This window comes from Malania oleifera, chromosome 5 (assembly GCF_029873635.1).
Source record: "Malania oleifera isolate guangnan ecotype guangnan chromosome 5, ASM2987363v1, whole genome shotgun sequence".
NCBI classification, from domain to species: Eukaryota; Viridiplantae; Streptophyta; class Magnoliopsida; order Santalales; family Ximeniaceae; genus Malania; species Malania oleifera.
The window spans coordinates 16,354,849-16,374,573 of record NC_080421.1 but is presented as its reverse complement, the minus strand read 5'-3'; the positions used below and the strand labels follow the sequence as shown (position 1 = coordinate 16,374,573).

At 35.6% G+C, this 19,725-nt stretch overlaps 1 protein-coding gene across 5 annotated transcripts in view; it reads right to left on the bottom strand.

The window, feature by feature from the left end:
* LOC131156317 (uncharacterized) overlaps positions 1 to 19,725 on the bottom strand; it is a 75,590-nt gene that overhangs the window by 17,808 nt on the left and 38,057 nt on the right. For 3 of the 5 annotated variants that reach the window (XR_009136963.1, XR_009136967.1, XR_009136970.1), the window contains exon 3: positions 1,443 to 1,622. The exons of the other annotated variants lie outside the window; for them this stretch is intronic. The gene's annotated coding sequence lies outside the window, so the exon portion shown is untranslated. Of the gene's footprint in view, positions 1 to 1,442; positions 1,623 to 19,725 lie in introns of those variants that run through there. 5 annotated transcript variants of the gene reach the window in all.

The following is a 19,725-nucleotide window of genomic DNA, read 5'->3' as shown; positions in this document are numbered from 1 at the left end:
GACTCGTTGGCACCATTTCTCAATTAACAGTTGCTTTCATAGCATAACGAAAGTCTGACCTTCTCCTTCAAGGGTGGATCATTGAGACAATATTTCAGGAAACTCTCGGAATCAATGGCACCATTCCTCAATTAACAGATGCTTTCATAGTAGAGCTAAAGTTTAACCGTCTCCTTCAAGGGTGGATCATTGGGACACTTTATAAGGAAACTCTTAGACTCATCATTGTCCTCGACACATCTCATGCAATGTGGGAGAATCTTAAGAATGCATATGCTCAAAAATTACAAGAACGCGAATTTTTTTTACGTCAACAAATCACCTACCTTCAGAAAGAAGATCACACAACAGTCACAGAACATATTCGCAGTTTCAAAGATTGCCCTTCATTATTTTTCACAACAAGTTGTATCTAGCCCCAACAAAGATCCAACGCAAATCATCACAATAAAGTATGAGGAGAGTTAAAGATCCAAATTCAATTGTCCGAGGATCATGTATACAGAGCTTATTGATTCGAAAAAAAAAATTAAAGGAGCATACATGTCAACAACACAGATTTTATCTCAGATTTCATGGGATTTATAATATCTCCTTTATTGTTAACTATATCTTGTAAACTTATTTAAATACCCCAACTAGTATCCTCCTTATGCACTTAGTGTTCATGTTTCATTCAATATTGTAATGAGAATTGCAATTTTTCCGTTCTTCTCATTTCTTTTTTCTTTATGGTATCACACCCATTGTGAACACTATGTCAATAAATAAATAAATCACAGCCCTTGCAATATCTGTACACCTCCTTATCTTTTGTTCTTTTTTTCTTCCTTTCATCATGGCTGCACTATCACTCAATGTTGCACCATAGCATGGTGAAAGTCTGACTGTCTCCTTCGAGGGTGGATCATTGGGGCACTTTCTTAGGAAACTCTCGGTCTCATCGGCATCATTCGTCAATTAACAGATGCTTTCATAGCATGGTTGAAGTCTGACCATCTCCTTCGAGGGTGGATCATTAGGATAATTTTTAAGGAAACTCTCGGACTCGTCGATACCATTCCTCAATTAACAGATGCTTTCATAGCATGGCTAAAGTTTGACTGTCTCCTTCGAGGGTGGATCATTATGACACTTTCTGAGGAAACTCTTAGACTTGTCGTTGTCCTCGACACATCTCATGCAATGTGGGAGGCTCTCAAGAATGCATATGCTAAAACATCACAAGAATGTGAATTTTTTTTTTTTTTTTTTATGTCAAAAAATCACCTACCTTCAGAAAGAAGATCACACAACAATCACAGAAAATATCCGCAGCTTCAAAGGCCGCCCTTCATTATTTTTCACAACAAACTTTGTCACACCCGAACCCGCCAGGTGGGGCCTAGGGTGTGATAAGACAATTCACGTGCATCTCTGATACCATTCACGCAGCGGAAAAATAATTAAATATACTCCAAATAAAATACTAGAGTACTATATACAACCCAAAAAGAAGTATCCATTCACATATATTACATAACCAGAAATTCTAAAACATAAACTGTTCTTTTAACCGTTCAATATTACCAAAATTCTAACCCTGCCCCCATGAGCTTTCTAAGCTCGATCACCTGAAGGACCTGAAAAGATAATAATATGTTGGGGTGAGACACCTCCCAGTAAGGAAGAAGTAAACTATAACAGTGTGTGGTAAAAGTGTTTTTAGTAGATACAAAATATATTCATTAATTAATCAACAACAACTGGCAAGGCGCATACAGACCGTAGTCATACAAACATAACCAATATTTATAGAGAAAGTTCCCAAGGATTGGGGAGTTTACATGCCCATACATGTAACGCCCCTTTGCTCTGATATAGTTTGTAACCTTACCCTTTAATCAGGGTGTGACTACAACTGATATTGATCAGGGCACTCATCTTACTTAGTAAACTCTCGGGTGGAGAGTTTTACTTTGCCATAAATATTCATGCAATTTACTTCACAATATTAATCATTCCACAGTGATTCATGTATACAAATAACCACAACACATCCACACAGGATACCACACATTTCATTCACACCCACACAAGGTCCAAATCCACACAGGATTCACAACCACACAGGCTACCATTCCACACACACAATCCTGTTCATAGTAAATCAGTAAAACAAACTCCTCATTCCATTACCAATGTTTTACCCTCTTAATATAAATGATCATATAACGACCTCCTTATGCCACTGCCAACGTTATATGGTAATTTATATCAAGTATGATATAACAACCTCCTAATACCATTGCCAATGCTATATTGCAATTTACATGAACCACATTACACATCCAATGCATTTACAACATTATTCACCATCAGAGAGTGTTCACAGCTAAGCATTATTCTCAATCAAGCAGTATCCACAAACAAGCAGTATTCACAACCGAATAGTTTCCATAAGCAAACAGTATTCTCAACTGAACAGTATTCACAACTAGTTAATTATAAAGTATTATTCTCATGCCACATAGTTTTTCCCAAATATATATTATAATCAAAACATTTATTTTCAATTTCCTAAACCGTTCAGAAAATCCTACTATAAATATACGACTTTTTATACTCAAAGGTAACTGGTTCAAATTAAAATAAAGCTTGGTATAATTTATTTTCCCTTACCTGATTCTTCAAAATTTTGCCTAACCGAACCAAAAATGAGACCTTGTATTCCAAAAATCCTATCTTAATCAGTTTTAGCCCTAGAATGCCTAATATCCTAACATTTTCAAGTCCATACTATTAAATAATTAATAAATCTCGAAAATAACTCCCTTACCCTAATTTTGGGGTGGTGCCCAAGAACTCTGAATCACGATTCTGTTCTAATTAACTTGAAGAGAATCGCCCCAGGAATTTTGTGGTGGTTTTCGATCTTCGAATCAGGCTGAATCCTGGCCAAAATCAAAGAGAGAAGGTGGGAGGTCCGAAGCCCTAGAGAGAGAGTGAGAGAGAGGAGAGAGATTTCGCATATAAAAATGACCCAAGGCCTATTTATAGGCTAACCTTCTTCGACGAATTTAAAAGGTTTGTCGATGAATCCAAGAAGGACACTTGTCGATGAGAACAACGAGTTTATCGACGAGTCAATTAAAACTTGAAATTCCCTGGCTCTCGGTAATTCCTTGTTGACGAGTCTTTGCTGTTTGCTCTCTCCAATTTTCTTCCTTTCTTCTTTTCTTATTTTTCTCTTAAATTAAAATTTTCGAGTCTCTACAAACTTTTTCTTTGGCCCCGAAAAAGTTTGCGAGAGGGTATTAGAAATGCATCATATCTAGTCAGAAGTAAGTTGTCGAGGGTTTTGTCCGCTATAGATTTAAATGTCAAAGATCCAAGACAAATCATCACAATAAAATCTGAGGAGCGTAAAAGATCCAAAGTTAATTTTCTGAGGATCATATATGCTAACAAATTAGAGTCTATTGATTCAAAAAAAATTAAAACAGCATATATGTCAACAACGCAATCATCTAAGATTTCATGGGACTTATGATATCTACTTTATTGTTAACTATACCTTGTAAACTTGTTTAAATACCCCAACTAGTATCCTCTTTATGCACTTAGTGTTCACATTTCATTCAATATTGTAATGAGAATTGCAATTTTCCGCTCTTCTAATTTTTATTCTTTATGGTATCACACCTATTGTGAACACTGTCAAAATAAATCATAGCTCTTGCATTATCTATATACCTCCTGCTTATCTTTTCTTCATTTTGTTTTTCTTCTTTTCATCATGACTACACTATCTCTCAATGCTACACCATAGCATGGTGAAAGTCTGACTGTCTCCTTCGAGGGTGGATCATTGGGACACTTTCTTAAGAATCTCTCAGACTCGTCGATACCATTCCTAAATTAATAGATGCTTTCATAGCATCGCGAAAGTCTGACCATCTCTTTCAAGGGTGGATCATTGGGACAATTTTTAAGGAAACTCTCGGACTCGTCAGCACCATTCCTCAATTAATAGATGCTTTTATAGCATGGCTAAAGTATAACTGTCTCCTTCGAGGGTGGATCATTGTGACACTTTCTGAGGAAACTCTTGGACTCGTCGTTGTCCTCGACACATCTCATGCAATGTGGGAGGCTCTTAAGAATGCATATGCTCAAAAATCACAAGAACGTGAATTTTTTTACGTTAACAAATCACCTATCTTTAGAAAGAAGATCACACAACAATCACAGAACATAGCCGCAGCTTCAAAGGCTGCCTCTTCATTATTTTTTGCTACAAACTTTGTCTCCAGTCCCAGTATAGTTTGCGGGAGGGTATTAGCAATGCATCCACTACAAAAAATAAGGTTATTAGTGAAGGATCAAAATCGTCACTAATAATCACAAAACTGTCACTAATAGTATTAATGACGATTTTATAAGTATTAGTGACGGTTTTAAATTAGTTGTTATACCTACCGTTACTAATAACTATTAGTGACGAATTTTAAAAGGGTCACTAGTAATAGAGTATTAGTGACGGATTATGATCTTTACTAAAACCCTAATACCGTCACTATAGATTCTACATTGGCTCGGTTCAAAATCATCACTAATAGTAGAGTATTGGTGATGAATTACAAAATCGTCACTAATAGTAGAATATTAGTGAAGACTTCAAAATCGTCACTAATAGTACAATATTAGTGATGAATTTTAAAACTGTCACTAATAACATACTATTAGTGACGAATTTAAAACAATTTATTCCCCTTACCTGATTTACTGAAAGACTTGCTAAAATCCCTAATTCCGCGCCCACAGTGTACGAAGTTCAAATCTTGAAATTATTTTCCCTTAATTCAATCAACTCAACCCCAGAATAATAATAATTTTGATATTTCCTAGGCCCACATACTCTCAATAGCTAATTAAACTTAAAGAAAAATTAATAAATGCAATTTCCTTATCCTTACCCTAACCTTGGAGTGGTGTCTAGCAAACCCAAATTTAAAATCTGCTTTGATTAAAATGATGAGAATCGAAAATAGGATCCCGTGGTGGTGTCCGATTGTCAATTTAGCTAAAAATTTAAGGAAAAATTGAGAAGAGAATGAGAGTTTACCTTACCCTAGGAGTGGTGCCTACAACGCCTTAATCACAAATCCACTTTAGTTAAAGTGTTGGTGGCCGAGATAGGAATCCAGTGGTATTTTCTGTTTTTTGATCGGTCAAGTATCAGAGAAGAAATTAAAGAGAGAGGGAGACGAGTGGAGGAGAGAGAAAGTTGAGAGATGGAGAGAAAGACGTGAGCTGAGAGAGGGCATGGAGAGATCTAGAGAGGGGGGGGGCCTCCAAAAGAAGGAAAGATTTCCAATTGAAATCTTACCATTCAAATTGCATTCAATGCAATCTTTATATAATCATATAATATTATTATTAATAATATATATATATATCTCTTATTATATTATTTATTTATTTAATTTCATTTAATAATAATTAATTAATTAATTAATATTTTTATTATTTATTTATTTATTTATTTATTTTTATACTCCCAAACATATCATTTTCTGGGACGTTACATTCTCCCCTCCTTATAAAAAATTCATCCTCAAATACTGTTAATTGTTACTTATTGCAATCTCCTCTAAAAATCACCGAATTGTTTACTCGACTCTAGGAAGAGCCATCAGTTACCCACATAGCGGTCCCGTCCCAAATTTATTAATAACCCTCACTTGTGGCGGAAGAATATCGTGGTTACAAGGGAAGGTCTTGGGATACTATAATTATTCACATAAAATAAAGTTCTCCCAAAACAATTCATAACCAAAACTATAATACTAACTACTCTACACTGTACAAGTCAATTAACAAAACTATTTAACTTAGCTTTGGGTCCCACTAAACTAAGTGTGGATATCTCTGGCACATCATATTCTCCAATTCCTATGAAACTTCTTCTACTGCATGATTGTGTCATAACACTTTTACTGATGAGATTCTTTTTGTACGTAGCTCCTGTTCCTTCCGATCTAGAATTTGCACTACCACCTCTTCATATGACAGAGTATCCTACCCCTCATAAAGATAGTGTCTCCAAATCTTTAGTGCATAGACTACCGTTGCTAATTTCAAATCATGGGTAGGGTAATTCTTCTTATATTCTTTCAGTTGTCGAGAGGCATATACTACAACTCTCCCTTACTGCATCAAAACACATTTGAACCCTTTGTATGACACATCATTGTAAATCAAGAAATCCTCTTCTCTTGAAGGAATCGTCAAAATCGGTGCAATGATAAGCCGATGTTTTAACTCCTGAAAGCTTTATTCACATTCGCCGATCCACTCAAATTTCACACATTTCTTGGTCAATCTTGTCAAAGGACCCGACAATTTAAAGAAGCCTTGAACAAATTTACGGTGGTATCCTGCCAAACCTAGGAAACTAATGATCTCCTGCACATTTTTCAATCGTGCCCAATCCACTACCACCTCAATCTTACTCGGATCAACTGAAATGCCACCCCTGGATACCATATGTCCAAGAAAAGTAACTTGCTCCAACTAGAATTCACATTTCTTGAGCTTTGCATACAACTTTTTTTTCCCTTAGCACCTAAAGCACTATCCTCAAATGTTCCTCATGCTCTTCAGGGCTCTTTGAATATACCAAGATGTCATCTATAAAAACTATTACAAACCGATCTAGGTACTGATGAAAGACCCTATTCATCAAGTCCATAAACACAGCAGGAGCGTTCGTCAAACTAAATGACATAACTAGAAATTCACAGTGGTCGTACCTGGTTCTGAACACTGTCTTCGAAACATCTTCTGCTCTGACCCTTACCTAATGGTACCCAGATCGTAAATCTATCTTCGAGAATGTCTGTGTGTCCTGTAACTAATCAAACAAATCATCGATACGGGGAAGCGGGTACTTATTCTTGATAATTACTTTATTAATTTCTTTGTAGTCGATGTACATTCTCATCGACTCATCCTTCTTTCTCACAAACAATACCGGCACATCCCAGGGCGACACGTTGGGTCGAATAAACCCCTTGTCCAACAATTCATGCAGCTATTCCTTCAACTCTTTTAGTTCTTCTGGTGCCATTCTATACAGTGCTTTAGAAATTGGCGCCGTCCTCGGAACTAGATCAATAGAAAATTCTATCTCACGTTCAGAAGGTAGTCCCGGAAAATCCTCAGGGAATACATCACGAAAATCCCTCACCATCGGGGTATCCTCTAATCTCAAATCCCCTTCTGATACCTTGTTCACACAAACCAAATATCCCTGTAAACCCTCTAGCAACAACCTTCTCGCCTGAATGGCGAATAACAACTATGGTGGGGTATGCACACATGACCCCACAAATCTATACTCATGTCCTCCCAGAGGTCTGAATACTACCTCTCTCTGATAACAGTCAATATTGGCGTGATTAACAACTAGCCAGTCCATCCCCAAGATCACTTCAAACTCATGCATATCTAAAATCACTAAGTAGCTGGTAAAGACCTCCTCTGAATACTGATTAGATAGTTCCTGAGTACCTTTCTACACAATACTACAGCCCCAGTTGGCGTAGACACTGACAAACTGATATCTAATGGCTGAGTTTCCATCCCATAAAATTTAACAAATTCTCGGACAATAAAAGAATGAGTCGCCCCTGAATTAAACAAGGCAGTAGCTTTATATGATAGTATTGAAACAGTACCTGTCACAACATCTCTTGCCACCTCAGCATCTCTTGCGTCAAAGCATAGACTCGTGCTAGGATTTGTATTCCTCTGCTAACCACCTCAGGGTGCTTGGTGACCTCATCTATACGGTCTAGGAGCAAGCACAATCGATGGTGGTGCTTGACAATCTCTCACTATATGGCCAGGTTGATGGCACCGGTAGCATATAACCTCCCTGACCCGACACTCTCCTGGGTGTCTCCAATAGCATCTGGAACAAAGAGGGGGCATCAGTATGCCATGTACTACTTGGTCTCCTATCCCTTTTCTCCGAGCACCTCTACTATCTTGTCTCCTCCATGGCCCTTGGCTAGATCCTACTTGAAAATCTAGAGGCGTGGGCCTCTTCCTCTGACTCTGTGCCATAGCGCCTCTCTGTAGGCCACTCTCAATCACTATGACTTTATCAACTATCTCTAAAAAATTCTAGGCCCAGAAGCCTACAACCTGCTCATACAATCCCTGACTCAGGCCCTCTCAAACTTTATTGTCTTCTTTTCCTCATCTGGAACTAAGTAGGGAGCAAAGCGGGGCAACTCAATAAATCTGGCGGCATACTGTTGTACCGTCATATGTCCCTGAGTAAAATGAAAAAATTCTACCATCTTCGCATTTCTAACAGTAGCGGGGAAGCACCGCTCGAAAAAGATTTCTTTGAAGCGGCTCCATGTCATCACTATAGGGCCAGGTCTATGCTCCTCTAGTAGTCTCATTAATCTCCACCAGCGTTTTACTTCACCAGTCAACTTGAATGCAGCAAAGGATACTTTCTGCTCCTCGGTACAAGGGAACACTACCAACATCTCATCTATATCTTGGACCCAGTTCTCACCCACGAATGGGTCAGCCCCTCCGGAGAACTATGGGGGTTTCATAGGCGTGAACTGCTTAATTATGCAGCTCCGCTCTCCTAAAATCTTGGTCATCTCTGCCATCACCTGCTGGGTAACGCTACATAGCACGGCATCGAGATCTCCCTCGTCCACACTAGAAGGCCCTGCCTCATCACCTTCAGCATGTGCATTGCTGCTGTCAGGCTCCATCCTGAAAATGATACAAAATAGACTTAGAATTCTATCATCATAACACCACTAATACACTCAACAAACTAAAACCCATAAAATAATCCTCTATAACCATTCATCTTAACATCCTCAATCCCAATTTAAGATTCAGTCCTACCACTTAGAAACAGGAACCGGCGATAGTTTACTATGATTTTCCTGAAGTCGTCACCCTAAGAAAATCATAGAAACAACCAGGGAACTTCTGCCTTCAGGTCGCAAGATAGAACCCTAAATTTCAATATTATCCTCCACAATGACTAACTCATATCCCATTCTACTCATCCTCTACTCTCATCAAAATCTATTTCTATACTCTAGTATTGTATTTCACTGTTTACTAAAGTCTGCAGAACTTAACAATTTAGGCTCTAATACCAAACTGTGACGTCCCGTTTTCATATCATTTTTTTTTTATAAACAATAATCAATAAGCCAATCATCTGCCACATCACATACTTTGATACCACATCAACATAACCAGACCCGAAATAGCGTATTGGGTAATCAGACTATCTCACACAAACATACCTAACAACGGAAGTCAAAATTTACATACCATCCAAAATACAGATACTAGAGAACTATCCATTCGTATATACACATATCTATACACATTTCCAAAATCAACAACATACCCTAGGGGATTACACAAACACATCCCCAACACAAAACACTTACCCTGACTATCAGGGTACTAGCTCCCTTCTATCTCGGAGCTCCATCTCTTGGTCTATCACGGTTCCCTAAAATATTTAAATATTTGGGTCTCATCTTTCAGTAAGACGAATAAATTATTTACAGTGTGTGACACATGAGTTTAGTTATATCATAATACACTCATTTTAATGATTATATCTTTTGAGAAAATATACAAATATGTACTCATAATCATATAGTTATAAAACATAATTTTATGAGCTTTGATACCATTTCTCATACTTATACATATACAACCAATATTTATCAGCGAAAGTACCCAATGAGAGAGAAGATTACACGTCCATACATGTAACACCCCTCTACTCTGATATCGTTTGTAACCTTACCCGATTAATTCGGGTGCGGCTACAATTGATATTTATCAAGGCACTCACTTTACTCAGTAAGCCCTCGGGCAGAAAGTTTTACTCCGCCCTAATTATTTTTTCCAGTAAATTCATACTCTTTTATTTCTCATTTTCGTTTCACAATCTAGCTCATAAGTGTCCACCAATAACAAATACACATTCTGTCTGTAACTCATGGCTGCCCTAAGGATATTCACATCGTCATGCTTCCCCCCATAACCGAGTTATGCGGCCTGAAGGTTGGACCTAACCGCTGTTGGCCTATTCAATTAGATCAAAACAAGGAATCTATCTGTCTGTAGTACGATTGGTCTGCCCACTCCTGGTTCGGACGCCAAATGGCAACACTACCCTTCTCATTGGCTCAATCGACTGCCACGCCTCACTCTCCACGAGACCATGTGGTTGCACTATCACCTCACTAGCAACGGTATCATGCTCTCTATCCGACTCCAGTCCATTAGGTCCTCATTTCACATTTCAATATTCTCATCTCAGTATGTTGGTCCATCTCATCACATGAGTAATATTCTCATCATTTTTTGTTTCACTTTCATCATATCAGTACACATTCCATCTCATAATTGAGAACATATCGATATTTCTTATTTCCTCATTTATCATAGAAAACATTTCTATACATATATATATATATATATATATCATATTCCATCACTTTCTAGTAAAATATACATTGGTATGTCACAATTCATCGTTCTCATTAAAACAATTTTGTATTCCACTTTTCATCATTTCCCATATTTCAAATCTCATATTATCACAATTCAATATATGATACAAAACTAGGTTTCCTTTATCTTCATTTCTGTATAAAACATTTCAATGTGCATATATATATATATATATATATATCATAGTCTTATTATTCTCAATGCAAATCACAACCTAGTTTCAAATACATTTCTAGTATAAATCATATGCCACACCATTTTATTTTATATTTATATCATAATAATCATAAGCAAAATATCTTATTCTCATTTTCATATATTTACTCAACCAGTAATTTCCAAAAAATGACTGTTATAATTTATTCTCATTACCTGACTTATTGAGAGGATTGCTAAAATCTCTAATTTCGCGTCCGCGGCTTTCAGAGCTCAAATGCTAAAATCATTTTCTCTCAATTCAATCAACTCAACCCCAAAATAATAATAATTTTAATATTTTCTAGACCCACACACTCCCAATAGCTAATTAAACTTTTAAAAAAATAATTAATAGATGTAATTTTTTAATCCTTACCCTAACCTTGGAGTGGTGCCTAGGAAACCGAAATCCACTAAGTTAACCTTACCCCAAGAGCGTGAGAGTTTACCTTACCCCTACCTACAATGCCCTAATCATAAATCCACTCCGATTAAAGTGTTGGTGGCTGAGATACGAACCCAGTGGTATTTTTCTATTTTTTGATCAGTCAAGTATCAAAGAAGAAATTAAAGAGAGAGGGAGACGAGTGGAGGAGAGAGAAAGTTGAGAGATGAAGAGAGAGACGTGAGCTGAGAGAGGGTGCAGAGAGATCCAAAGGAGCGGGGCAGTTCCCGTGAATGCAATCTGAATGGTAAGATTTCAATTGGAAATCTTTCCTTCTTCGGGAACTGCCAATGCAATCTTTATATAATCATATAATATTATTATATTAATATTATATATATATATATATATCTTATTATATTATTTATTTATTTAATTTCATTTAATAATAATTAATTAATTGATATTTTTAATTTTTATTATTTTAATTTTATTTATATATTTATTTTTTTTACACTCCCAAGTATATAATTTTCTAGGGCATTACACATAACATAAAATAATAAGTTCCATCCATTGGACTTTTCTAACTTCGCAAGAAAACAAACAACATAAAACAATGATTTCCATCATTATAAGTCCATTTCAGTGCATCATATTAAATAAAATAGGGCAAAACAACAGATAGTTCTTGTACATCCTCAAAATGACTTAAGGGAAACATGAACATGAAAAGCCATCCACATACAATGACAAATATGAATATCAAACGAGCATCCAAGTTTTCTAGAACCAAAAACACCTTGAACTAGTTTCCAACCAACATTTTTGTTGATTTTATGAGTTCAATCCTATTTTGATAATGACAAATCACTTGGTATTTGATTTGTGCATTAAAAGTGTGAAAAAGAACATTATTTAGCATGCACAGAAGTTGATGAAGTCATGGAAGCCATGAGGATTAATGAATATATAACTAGGCAAAATTCATGGAACTAAAAAAGTAGAAGAATGAAGCTGCGAGCGTCAAGTTCAAGATAGTCATGAGAATGGGTATTTAGTTTTTATTGTATTTGCATATTTTATATGATATAACTAGAAGCTCAAAATCATATCTTAGACTGACCTGAAGACACATATCATGAAAATTTTATTTAAAAGAGTCTAAGTTAAACTGGTTTTTGGAGGCAAATTTTTAGAGGTCTCGTCGACGAACCCATTGGCCTTGTCAACGAACTCATGGAGGCCACTTAGTGACGAACACCTTGTTCTCATCAACGAGAAAATATTGAGAGCACAAAAATTTCAGACAGGTCTCTCATTAACGAACTCACGTTCACGTCGACAAATGTCAGGCGTAGAACTGCGATTCAGCGGGGATACGCATGGAATTTCGTCCATTTAATTTGATCCAATGACTGAGATTAAACCTAGAGTCGAGAACTCATATAAAATTAACCTAGGAACCCTAGTGCCTCACTTTTGAAACAGGATTGAGAGCCTTGAACATTTAGCACAACTTGGGAGAGCATTGAACACATTGCTGAACTCTTACTTGGGATATCAAAGCATATACATCAAATATGGGCTAAGGCTACATTAATTTCAAAAGGCATTCTAGTGATTGTTATGCATTCAACTTGGTATTGAGGTTTGGTAAATCGATCTATCTGTTATGACTTATTCTCAAAGAGTTTTTTTTATATCTAAAAATTTATCATTGAATATTATTTGAAATATTGATCTTGAGTGTACTTATATATATATATATATATTTTTTTTTTGTTTGAAAAGATCACTTCTTGAGAAAAGTCCTGCCAAAGGTTGAATAAAGACCTGAGTTCTCTAGTTGAAGTCCATAGGAAGGACTGTGTTTGGAGATGTGGTCTTAGATTGGTTGCTTTTCTTTGGAAGATCAAGGGGCTCCCAACTCTGTGTGATATCTATATATATATATATATATATATATATTTATACACACACACACACATATTCATATACAAAGATCATATTGTATTTTGGATATTTGGAACAAAATTGATCGATCTTGATTTTTTTGGAGCAAAACTGAATTACATATTTGTATTGAAATCTTTTAGTTGGATTCAATATTTGACACGGAATATTTTCTTTCAAACCAAAGATTATTTAGAGATTTTATTGACCACATTACATACACTCATTGAGCTTCATGTTTTATCATATGAGTATGTGTTAGGGATTTCTATTGTACTCATTAGCTTGTATAGAAGCATTATTGAGTGTTCGCAGAATTGTTATATTGTAATCACAGTTCGGGTTGTGAACCGGATTTAAGGAGAAATATGTATCTCTTGTAAGCAACAGATTAGAAGGAAGTTGTACCTCTTGTAAGTAGTGGATTGTAAGGGAAGTTCTGTCCCGATTAAAGAAGCAGGGATTTAGTGGAATCCTTGAGTGGGTTGTTCAAGGTGAGGACGTAGGCTAGGTTGGCTGAACCTCGTAAAAACTGTGTTTGCTTTTTCTCTTCCCTTACTCTTTTTTAATTTTCACAACGCATTTCATTACTTATCTTGCATGTGTGTATGTTGAATAACCTTACAAGCACTTGGTAATTAATTGGGTATAATTGAATATAAGATTATTGGATTGAATTAATTTCAAGTCCTGGTGATTGTCTGTGTTAAATCTTAAAATAGGGACTGAGTGTTGGAGTAAAATTAAAAATTTTCAAAATATCCAATTCACCCCCCTTCTTAGGATTACACCTCACAATTTCCATTATTATCGAATAATATAAACCAAGTGTTGGACATGAGTGCATATATCTAGCATTCTAAAGAGTAAAGCCTATCCAAAACAGCTTAACTTGTTAAAACTAGGGCATACAAATGTACAACTTAGTCCAACTGAACTCAATAACAGCACATATTTTTAGGACAATTTCTAGAAGGAAAGAAGTCAACAAAAGAAATGCAATGACATTCTTTTGCTCATGAAAACTGAGTTCCATTTCTACTAGCAAAAAATTCAAAATTTGTCCCCAAGTAAGATCATAGTCTGTCCCAAGTACAACCAGAATCAATAAGCTGTCCACACAGGACACATGTATAAGCATAATCAGCATATTACACCAGTCCATGTTTCATGACATTTTAAACAACTCATGTTTTAACTATTCATACAGCAAATACAACTTGATTGTGAGAAACATGAATAAACCTGACCAACTTTTTGTAAAACAAAGACAAATATCAAACCAAACATTTCCATTTGCAGTAAGAACCAATCTACACTACTCCAATACATTTGCAATATGCAATAACTAGCTCACACATTAAAACACACATGCACATGAAAATTGACAAGAAAAAAAAAAAGACTTACTGTTTTTATTTTTATAATCAGAAGATATTTCAATTAGTATAAACAAAAATCAACACGTTCATCATTCCCACATCAAATATATAAATTTTACAATTCCAACCCACATCAAGGAGGAGATAAGTGAAACAAATAAATTGTACAATTCCAGTATAAAGGAGATCAGAACCTCCTACCATATAATGCTTCATATGGTGTCATCTCAATGCTGGCCTGATAGCAGTTGTTATAAGCAAACTCAACTAGTGGAATAAACTGTATCCAATTGTCTCCGAAATCCAACACACATGCTTGCAACGTATCCTCCAAAATCTGTGTCGTCTCCGTTTGCCCATCTGTCTGAGGATGAAATATTATGCTGAACGTTAACTGAGATCCCATGGCCCTTTACAATCTCTTCCAAAATGTAAACCGTGGGTCTCAGTCTGAAACTATAGACACTGGCACACCATGGAGTCTAACTACCTCCTGCATATACAACTCTGTCAATCTACTCTTGGAGTAGTTAACTCTGATAAGAAGGAAATAGACAGTTTTTGCCAGTTGATCTACGACTACCCAAATAACATCTTATCCATGTAATGCTGGTGATAATCTTGTGAAAAAATCCATCGATATATGCTCCCACTTCCACTCGGGAATGTGGAGGTATTGCCATGATCTCTTCGATTTCTGATGCTCAGCTTTCACTTGCTGGCATGTCAAACATTGCTCTACATACTCAGCTATCTCTTTCTTCATGTTGTTTCACTAGAATGACTCCCGAAGATCCCTATACATTTTAGTGCTTCCCAGGTGCACTTTATAAAGGGACCGGTGCGCTTCCTCCAAAATAATCCTCTTTATCTTAGGGTCGGCAGGTATGCACAGCCTAGTGCAGAATCTCAAGGCCTCATCATCTGAAATACTGAACTCTGCCCCATGTACATTCTGCACTTGATCTATAAGCTTTACTAACTCTACATCACTCTTCTTAGTAGCTTTAATTCTTTCCTATAGGGTCGATTGTAATACCAGATTGATAATAAATGTCTGGTCATCAGCTTCCACTAGCTCCACATCGAGCCTTTCTAAATTCATCTAGATCGAATGCTAAATCATCCCTGCTAACACTGCTGCTCCCACTAATTTTCGATTTAGAGCATTAGCTACCACATTAGCTTTTCCCAGGTGGTAACTGATGGCGCAGCCATAATCTTTTATCAGCTCTAGTCATCTCCTTTACCCCATGTTTAATTCTTTCTATGTGAAGAAATATTTCAAACTCTTATGGTTAGTGAAAATCTCACACCTACCCTCCATAAAGATAGTGTCTCCAAATATTTAGTGCATTTATATTCTTTGATAGATAGATTATATTTTATGAATTGTTGCTTGCTATCTGATTGCATGCTTAGTCTAGAATGTCTCCTGCATGACGGATGCAGTTGATGAGAATTGCATGCTGGTAGTGGATATAGGTTCTCGTGTGCTTTGAACTGAATCATATATTACTTATTTGAACCTATTAGGTACAGGTTTTATGGGAAAATGTCCGATTTATAAATGGCATGCTGCTGAAATTTCGACAGGAATTTTTCTAAATTAAAGTCTTGTGCTAAAGATGATTATGATAAAATAAACGTTGAAATCTTTTTGAAGGGATGAGTGAAAACTAAATGATAAAATTTCATCCTTACATAATCATTAGGCACTTAGAGAGCTAAGCACCTTCCATATAGAAAGAACTTATAGGACTCACACGCATCTCTATCGTTTATTGAAATATTGAGGCTCTTCTGAAATCCCTGAACATTATATCCAATGCTTAAAAACTTATGATTTGATATGGAATGTTCTTAGGTCATGAACATTATTGCAAGTCTTAATATATATTTTTTGATGCATTTATTGCCTATAGGGATGACCATACTAGTCAGAATATTGTCAATAAATTATTAGTATGGTTGGGTTAAAAGATTTAAAATGAATGACTTATACTACTAGGCATAATAAAATAATTCTTTATCTAATATAAACAACTTATTATATCTAAGCATAAATTCAAATTGATAGGGGGGCATCAAAAATTAAAATGTCTATCATGTTATGCTCACCAACATTTTTTTTGAGCTTAGATGTGCTTTAAGTTGCATTGTGGCATATGCTTAAATGAAATGATATTATTGAAAATCTTAATTTAAAGCATGATGTTTATCGTTGCCACAATCATCTGTTTTGTCATATGATCTTGTATGTGATTGTAAATATTTAGGATCATTGTGGTTGTGAGTTTCTAGTTATATTTTAGTATGTGCTTAATGGACAAACGAAAAAACTTGTACTTGCTTGCTTTAAATTAAAATCTTATTTTTCCAGCAAATAACCCCCAATACTTTTTGCAAATATCAAAGGGGGGTATATATTTATATGTATATACATACATATATATATATATATATATATTTATGGTAATATTTTATGGCAATAACTAATTTCAAAACTAAATTTTTTTTTCCTCTCTTGCCTTATTATTATTATATACATTCAGTAACTTCACATAAAAATGCATGTGAACTAGTTAGACTGTTTTATGCTCAAACCTTCCATTTGGTATCATATGTCGTGTGTTTTTAACTCAAATCTTTCACGGGTCTTATGATATGTTTCAATTGCCATGGTTTGAGCATATTTATGGTTTAATTTAGTTTTCATGTCATTTAAAACCTTAAATGACCAGTTATAGAGTTTGTGTGCTTAATTGTTAAACATGTCCTTACTTTATACTCAATAAATTTGTTTGTGATATGAAATGCATAACTATCATATTTCTTGCATGTTGATAGTCATATTTATGTTTTAAGAATACTGCACTGTTTGAGTTGATTGTTGTGGATATATTGAAAATTTAAAACTCAATCAGGTCATTTCTATATAAGTATTTTTGGAAAAATGCTCTATTTTCAAACGACATGCTGCCAAAATTTCTAAAAAAAATTTCAATCTTATCGTGTATTTAAATAATTCATACTCAAATATCTTACATACTTTATTTTGTAACCTTTTTTGCTGTAGCCAAAAGGGGGAGAAGAGGCAAAAATTGGATACTTGAAAAATTGAAAAATGTTTGCATTGACAAATCTTTAACATTATGCATATTGTCAAGGAGAGCCTTTCAAGGCTATACTCACTTTTTGCATAGTGTATTTGTCATAAAAAAAAATGGGCAGATTGTTGACCCTATGAATCTTCCCTGTTTTGATTATGACAAATACACTGGTATTTAATGTCTATCTAGTTTGTGTGTAGGTTTATATTAGCAAACCAATTGAAGGCACATGAAAACTTGAAGACTAAAGACCTTGAAGACTTATTGTAATTTATATTTTGTATAATTTGGGCCTGTAATAGTAACTAGGTATATCGATCTATAATAATCTCTGCATGTCATGCATATAGGTTTTGTAAGCTCAAAATGACCGTAGAATGACCATAGGGGCTGAATGATCTTAGGGCAGCTTTCGGTCGACTTTCAGTCAATTGACGCCAGGTTTTTGGCATACTCAGTAAGACCTTAAAAAAGACCCTAGGTCTCAGCACTTGCACAAAAGAAAGTCCCCAATATCACTTATAATATTTGAGAAATCAATTAAGTGAAAATAAACCTAATAGACATAAAATGAAAGAGGTTGGGCGACCGAACCCTAGGAGTTAAAAACTTGTCGGGCGCCCAAACCGCAAGGAAGTTAGCGCGTTGACTTAGTTTCGGGCGACCGAACCTTTTTGAACGTATCTTCCTCGGGCACCTGAACCCGTGTCAGAGTGCTTTTCACCAACCTCGGGCGACAGAACCTAAGATCGGGCACCCGAAGTCATGAGCAAAGGCTACTGACTTTGTTTCGGGCTGCCGAAGCATGACACAGGCGATCGAACTTATTTAAATAACTTTTAAAGTTGTGTCTGTTTAGGCGACCGAAGCATGGTTCAGCTACCCGAACCTTGGCGGGTTAAAATTGTTTTAAATGCGGCAAAATTGGGTTAAGTTGGGTTAAGTGTGTTTAGATATTTTGAATCTTTTATAATAATTCCCAACAAGTCCCAAATGGTTATAATTTTATCACTGCCTATAAATATAAGTTCATTTGTGAGGATTAGTTGGAGATTAGCCAAAAATCCTCTCTTTTGAAAATATTCTTTTTGTCCAAATACTCTCAAATTTCTATTCCCTTGATACATTTTAGTATTGTGAGAGTATATTGATTGTGCTAGTGTATATTAGGTATTGCTAATACTCCTAGTGTTCTTGTTTAATTGATTGATTTATTTTTGGAGAGTTATCAAAGTTTATCCCACATATTTGAATATAATAAATCTTGTGTTGGGATAAACTCAGTAGCTTAAGGATTTTTGCATTGTCATTGCAAGATTCCTATAGCATTACTTTTGTTGTGCAAATATTTTTACAAGCTATAATATTTTTCAAACTACTCTTGTGCTCATTACATTGAAGGAAAATATTTTGAATTATTTTGAATATTTGATTAGCATCTTTGAAACCCTGATTCGATATTAAGATTTGACACAACTTGTTTCAAAGATATGGCTTGTTTAGAACACTCTTGAACATTATTGTGATCATATCTTGTTGAGTCTTATTTGCACATATATACACATCACCGAGCTTACATTTACCTACATTGCTGATGTGTATGTTATTGCCCGTATTTGAGTACATATCTGCTTTACATGAAAGCATAATCATTGTACCATTTTATTGTGAACTTACTATTAAATTTCCAGGCGTGGCCTGAGGGGGCAGTAATCCAGCTCGATAAGGATTGTTTAAAGGTTGGGGTCAACCATGTGAATTTGAACTAGAGTCTTCTCCGCCCCGCAAGGAGAGTTTGTAAAGGTTGAGGTCAACCCTGTGCTAATTGACCTGCTTGTATTAGATGTCACTCCACCCGTTAAGTAAGCTATTAGTGGAATCATCGAGCTTGTGAGCTAGAGGCGGGGACGTAGGCACAGTTGGCCGAGCCCCGATAACATATCGTGCGTGTTCTTTATATTTCAGCAAATTTATTTTTCGCACATTTATTTTCAGCACATGTATGTTGTATGCTTGATTCATTATATGCAGTACATGTGTTGATTGAGTTTATAATAAAATAGAAAGACCCTAGGTTTGTGTAATGCTACTGTTGAATTAGCTAAACCTAAGAATA